The sequence below is a fragment of the Eptesicus fuscus genome, chromosome 23, assembly GCF_027574615.1.
Source record: "Eptesicus fuscus isolate TK198812 chromosome 23, DD_ASM_mEF_20220401, whole genome shotgun sequence".
Taxonomy (NCBI): Eukaryota; Metazoa; Chordata; class Mammalia; order Chiroptera; family Vespertilionidae; genus Eptesicus; species Eptesicus fuscus.
Window position 1 is genome coordinate 3,275,417 of NC_072495.1, and position 6,842 is coordinate 3,282,258.

The window sequence follows — 6,842 nt, forward strand, 5'->3', positions numbered from 1 at the left end:
GTCTCCGCGGGTCTCCGCGCCTCCATTGGTCGGGGGGCGGGACCGGTCAGCCCCCGCGCGGAAGCGCGCGAACGGGTGGGTCCCGGTGCGCCCGGGTGCGCCTCGTGCAGGTGTGTCTCCCGCCGCCCCCGGGGGGCTGGGTCCCCGCGGCTGGGGCCGCGGCGCTGCCCGGGATAACTCTCCGCCCACAGCAGCCCAGGCCACAGCCCGACCCAGCCGCACCCTCAGGACGCCGGGTCCCGCACAGCCTGCCCGTCAGCCTGACCTGCGGGACTCATGGGGTCACATCCTTTTAGCTACAACCAGCGGGGAGACGATGCTTGTCCGTCTAGGATCCCCGGCTCCGGTCCCAGGCAACACAGCCGCGTCCTGAAATCTTGGGTCCAGTCTGACCTCAGCAGCCCAGTGTATGATCCAGCGCAACCACCACCCAGCAGGACACTTGTGTCCCCAAAACTACTCTGACTCCCACCTCCCAGGTACATGGGGCACAGTTCACTCAGCCACACCCACTCAGGGGCTTGTGTCCTAAACCCCATGCCCACCCCCTCCAACAATCCAGCCGGCACATGGCTGCTGAGGGCTCGGCCGCAGGGACGCAGCATCCCTGCTCGCATGGAGCTGACGGTCTAGGTGGGGAGACAATATGACACACAGTGACAGACAATGGCGGACACCGACAAGTGTAAATGAAGAAATAAAACAGTGAAGTGACAGTGGACGAGCAAGGGCATGGCTGAGACAGGCTGTAAGGTTTGGGGGCAGTAAGTGCCTTTGAAGAGGTGACTGCATTTCAGCTGAGACCTGAAGTAGGAGGCAGCCAGCATGGCTGGAGCCTGTGCAAAACTTAAGGTTGAAAAGAGCTTGGTGCGTGCAAGCATCCAGGGGCCCCGGGGAGGGAGGGGTCGCAGCTGAGCCCAGCGTGTGGAGCGGGGGCTGGGGTGTGCTGGACTCAGCAGGGGGTACAGGCTTGGATTTTATCCTAAGGGCAATGAGAAATGCCAGAAAACTCACGGCCAAGCCTTATTAGGATACTAGAGGCCCGATGCACGAAATTCGTACAAGAGTAGGCCTTCCTTCCCCCGGTTGCCGGCACCACTTCCCTCTGGCACCCAGGACCCTGGTTTCCCTCAAAGACCCAGCTTCTTCGTCTGGAAGGTCATCAGGAAGGACATCCAGTCTAATTAGCATATTACCCTTTTATTATTATAGATTTTCTTTTTATATATATATATTTTATTGATTTTTTACAGAGAGGAAGAGAGAGGGATAGAGAGTTAGAAACATCGATGAGAGAGAAACATCGATCAGCTGCCTCTTGCACACCCCCTACTGGGGATGTGCCCGCAACCAAGGTACATGCCCTTGACCGGAATCGAACCTGGGACCCTTGAGTCCGAAGGCCGACACTCTATCCATCGGCCTTTTATTATTATAGATTTTCAATGTAATCTTTCAAGGGGCAGATGAGAGAAGTTTTCCAAATCAAGGACATGAGCCAAGTCCAGTGAGGAGGTGAGGAGGACTCAGGGAGACAACGCTGTCATCTCTTCTTGCTCAAACCCAAACGCTGACGTGCCTCATCAAGCAGCTCTCCCACCGACAGGCCCAGGTCATCAGCCGGCTTGTTCCCACCACACCCCGCTCGCCCCCTCCCTCAGGCACCTAAGATACCATCTCAGCCTCCCCACACCTGACTAGGGCCGGACAACGCCCGCCTTTCAGACACTCCATCAGTTCCAGAGATCACAGCCCACACTGGGCCTCCTGCATCAGACAACACCCCGATTTCTCAACTTGCGCCATCCCCGCCGAACCGCCAGAGACAGGACTGATTGAAGAAATTCAAGCCTAGAAGAATTCTCTCGTCATAGAGCATAATTTGATATTCCGACATAGGTCATTGCTCTGGGTTAATAAAATGCCTTTGAAATGTGTCCATTATTGCTTTCTCATGGTTTATGATGGACCAGGGGCCAAGCTGGCAGTATAAATGGATGCTGTGAGCTGGTGTTACGCAGTAAGGAGTGGTGGGAATCGTGGAGTACTGGGGATCACATGGCATATCTGACGGGCACTGTGGCCCGGCCAGTGTGGCTCAGTGGTTGAGCATCAACCCATGAACCAGGAGGTCACAGTTCAATTCCCAGTCAGGGCACATGCCCGGTTTCGGACTCCATCCCTATCAGGGGGCTTGCAGGAGGCAGCCAATCAATGATTCTCTGTTATCATTGATGTTTCTCTCTCTCCTTCTCCCGTCCTCTCTCTGAAATAAATAAAAACATTTTAAAAAACACACAAATAAATAAAGGGCACTGTAGCTATTCACTTGGCCACTCCTGGCTCAGAGTTGTGAGCATTTCAGATTTCTCGAGACACAGAAGAAACCTAGATTTGAGGGTAAAATCTCATGATTTTTAGATGTTGGCAATTAATTCAAATTAAAAAAAGAAATAACACTAGGTAAGCCACACAAAACATTTATTTCCTTTTCTTTTGACACAATCTCAAATTTACAGAGAAATTATGAGGACAATTCAAAGAACTTTTTGCTCCTGAACCATTTGGGCATAAGTTGCTGACACAATGCCCCGTATCTTATGTGCTTCTTGCTATTGGGTGTCACAGCCTAGATCCTCTCGGTGGGCAGAATCACACTCGTGTGTGCACACACGACGCACACTTACATCTACATGTGGAACCTGTTTCCATGGTCATCTACCTGTATGGAAACCAAGTTCACCCAACAGATCCAACTTCAATCCACGCCACAGGGTTAATTCTAGCCTCCCTCCGCTGACCGTGGGGAGCCTGGTATTCCCACTGATTTTAATCTGTTCATTTATTCGACCAACCCCCGGTGTGTAACGATTGTTATCGACGCTGCCCTCCCGACAAGATGCCCCTTACAGCCCACTCAGGCTCTGACCCCCACCCCAGGCTGCCTGTCCATGAGGATACCTTTCTCACTCACATGAGCGCTGGCCACTCAACCTAGGCCCCCTTCACCGCACTCCTCATCCCATTTGGGCTCTGACTCCCCTCTGTGGACCAGCATGTACCCCTGCACCCACCCATTGCTGGTGCTTACCTTGCTGGGACCCATCTAGTGGGTTTGGGGTTGAAATTTTTTTGTTTTGTTTTGTTTTTTCGTTTGTTTGTTTTTTTTTTGTTAATCCTCACACAGGATTTTTTTGCATTATTTTTAGAGAGAGTGGAAGCATGTGTCCTTGACCAGGAAGTCAACCTGACCCTTCGATGTGCAGGCCGATGCTCTAACCACTAGACACATGGGCCAGGGCTGAATTTTTCAGTTGTTCAAGAGTAGAAAGGAAGACAAGGGAAGGGAGGGAAGGGAAGGGAAGAGGAGGGAAGGGAAGGGAGAGGTAGGAAGGGAAGGGAAGGGAAGGGAAGGGAAGGGAAGGGAAGGGAAGAGGAGGGAAGGGAGAGGTGGGGAGGGAGAAGGGAGAGGTGGGAAGGGAGAAGGGAGAGGTGGGAAGGGAAGGGAAGAGGAGGGAAAGGAAGGAAGGGAAGGGAAGGGAAGGGAAGAGGAGGGAAGGGAAGGAAAGGGAAGGGAAGGGAAGGGAAGAGGAGGGAAGGGAAGGAAAGGGAAGGGAAGGGAAGGGAAGGGAAGGGAAGGGAAGGGAGAGGTGGGAAGGGAGAAGGGAGAGGTGGGAAGGGAAGGGAAGGGAAGGGAAGGGAAGGAAGAGGTGGGAAGGGAAGGGAAGGGAAGGAAAAGGAGGGAAGGGAAGGGAAGGGACGGGAAGGGAAGGGAAGGGAGAGGTGGGAAGGGAAGGGAAGAGGAGGGAAGGGAAGAGGAGGGAAGGGAGAGGTGGGGAGGGAGAAGGGAGAGGTGGGAAGGGAGAAGGGAGAGGTGGGAAGGGAAGAGGAGGGAAGGGAAGGGAAGAGGAGGGAAGGGAAGGAAAGGGAAGGGAAGAGGAGGGAAGGGAAGGGAAGGGAAGGGAAGGGAAGGGAAGGGAAGGGAGAGGTGGGAAGGGAAAGGAAGGGAGAGGGAGGGAAGGGAAGGGAAGGGAGAGGTGGGAAGGGAAGGGAAGGGAAGGGAAGGGAGAGGTGGGAAGGGAAGGGAAGGGAAGGGAAGGGAAGGAAGGGAAGGGAAGGGAAGAGGAGGGAAGGGAAGGGAAGGGAAGGGAAGGGAAGGGAAGGGAAGAGAGAGGTGGGAAGGGAAGGGAAGAGGAGGGAAGGGAAGAGGAGGGAAGGGAAGGGAAGGGAAGAGGAGGGAAGGGAGAGGTGGGGAGGGAGAAGGGAGAGGTGGGAAGGGAGAAGGGAGAGGTGGGAAGGGAAGGGAAGAGGAGGGAAGGGAAGGGAAGGGAAGGGAAGGGAAGGGAAGGGAAGGGAAGGGAAGGGAAGAGGAAGGAAGGGAAGGGAAGGAAAGGGAAGGGAAGGGAGAGGTGGGAAGGGAGAAGGGAGAGGTGGGAAGGGAAGGGAAGGGAAGGGAAGGGAAGGGAAGGGAAGGGAAGGGAAGGGAAGGAAGGGGAGGGAAGGGAAGGGAAGGGAAGGGAAGGGAAGGGAAGGGAAGGGAAGGGAAGGAAAGGGAAGGGAAGGGAAGAGGAGGGAAGGGAAGGGAAGGGAAGGGAAGGGAAGAGGAGGGAACGGAAGAGGAGGGAAGGGAAGAGGAGGGAAGGGAGAAGGGAGAGGTGGGAAGGGAGAAGGGAGAGGTGGGAAGGGAAGGGAAGAGGAGGGAAGGGAAGGGAAGGGAAGGAAAGGGAAGGGAAGAAAGAGGAGGGAAGGGAAGGGAAGGGAGAGGTGGGTAGGGAAGGGAATGAAAGGGAAGGGAAGAGGAGGGAAGGGAAGAGAGAGGTGGGAAGGGAAGGGAAGGGAAGGGAAGAAAGAGGAGGGAAGGGAAGGGAAGGGAGAGGTGGGTAGGGAAGGGAAGGAAAGGGAAGGGAAGAGGAGGGAAGGGAAGAGAGAGGTGGGAAGGGAAGGGAAGGGAAGGGAAGAAAGAGGAGGGAAGGGAAGGGAAGGGAGAGGTGGGTAGGGAAGGGAAGGAAAGGGAAGGGAAGAGGAGGGAAGGGAAGGGAAGGGAGAGGTGGGAAGGGAAGGGAGAGGTGGGAAGGGAAGGGAAGGGAAGGGAAGGGAAGGGAGAGGAGGGAAGGGAAGGGAGAGGTGGGAAGGGAAGGGAAGAGGAGGGAAGGGAAGGGAAGGGAAGGGAAGGGAAGAGGAGGGAAGGGAAGGGAAGGGAAGGGAAGGGTAGGGAAGGGAAGGGAAGGGAAGGGAAGGGAGAGGTGGGAAGGGAAGGAAAGGGAAGGGAAGGGAAGGAAGAGGAGGGAAGGGAATGGAAGGGAAGGGAAGGGAAGGGAAGAGGAGGGAAGGGAAGGGAAGGGAAGGGAAGGGAAGGGAAGGGAGAGGTGGGAAGGGAGAAGGGAGAGGTGGGAAGGGAAGGGAAGGGAAGGAAGAGGAGGGAAGGGAAGGGAAGGGAAGGGAAGGGAAGGGAAGGGAAGAGGAGGGAAGGGAAGGGAAGGGAAGGGAAGGGAAGGGAAGGGAGAGGTGGGAAGGGAGAAGGGAGAGGTGGGAAGGGAAGGGAAGGGAAGGAAGAGGAGGGAAGGGAAGGGAAGGGAAGGGAAGAGGAGGGAAGGGAAGGGAGAGGTGGGAAGGTAAGGGAAGGAAAGGGAAGGGAAGGGAAGAGGAGGGAAGGGAAGAGGAGGGAAGGGAGAGGTGGGGAGGGAGAAGGGAGAGGTGGGAAGGGAGAAGGGAGAGGTGGGAAGGGAAGGGAAGAGGAGGGAAGGGAAGGGAAGGGAAGAGGAGGGAAGGGAAGGAAAGGGAAGGGAAGGGAAGGGAAGGGAAGGGAAGAGGAGGGAAGGGAAGGGAAGGGAAGGGAAAGAAAGGGAAGGGAAGGGAGAGGTGGGAAGGGAGAAGGGAGAGGTGGGAAGGGAAGGGAAGGGAAGGGAAGGAAAGGGAAGGGAAGAAAGAGGAGGGAAGGGAAGGGAAGGGAGAGGTGGGTAGGGAAGGGAAGGAAAGGGAAGGGAAGAGGAGGGAAGGGAAGGGAGAGGTGGGAAGGGAAGGGAAGGGAAGGGAAGGGAAGGGAAGAGGAGGGAAGGGAAGGGAAGGGAGAGGTGGGAAGGGAAGGGAGAGGTGGGAAGGGAAGGGAAGAGGAGGGGAGGGAAGGGAAGGGAAGGGAAGGGAAGAGGAGGGAAGGGAAGGGAAGGGAAGGGAAGGGAAGGGAAGGGAAGGGAAGAGGAGGGAAGGGAAGGGAAGTGAAGGGAAGGGAAGGGAAGGGAGAGGTGGGAAGGGAAGGGAGAGGTGGGAAGGGAAGGGAAGGGAAGGGAAGGGAAGGGAAGGGAAGAGGAGGGAAGGAAAGGGAAGGGAAGAGGAGGGAAGGGAAGGGAAGAGAAGGGAAGGGAAGGGAAGGGAGAGGTGGGAAGGGGAGGGAAGGGAAGGGAAGGGAAGGGAAGGGAAGGGAAGGGAAGGGAAGGGAAGGAAAGGGAAGGGGAGGGAAGAGGAGGGAAGGGAGAGGTGGGGAGGGAGAAGGGAGAGGTGGGAAGGGAAGGGAAGGGAAGGGAAGAGGAGGGAACGGAAGGGAAGGGAAGGGAAGGGAAGAGGAAGGGAAGGGAAGGGAAGGGAGAGGTGGGAAGGGAGAGGTGCGAAGGGAAGGAAAGGGAGAGGTGGGAAGGGAGAAGGGAGAGGTGGGAAGGGAAGGGAAGAGGAGGGAAGGAAAGGGAAGGGAAGGAAAGGGAAGGGAAGGGAAGAGGAGGGAAGGGAAGAGGAGGGAAGGGAGAGGTGGGGAGGGAGAAGGGAGAAGTGGGAAGGGAGAAGGGAGAGGTGGGAAGGGAAGGGAAAGGAAGGGAAAGAAAGGGAAGGGAAGGGAAGGGAAGGGAAGGGAAGAG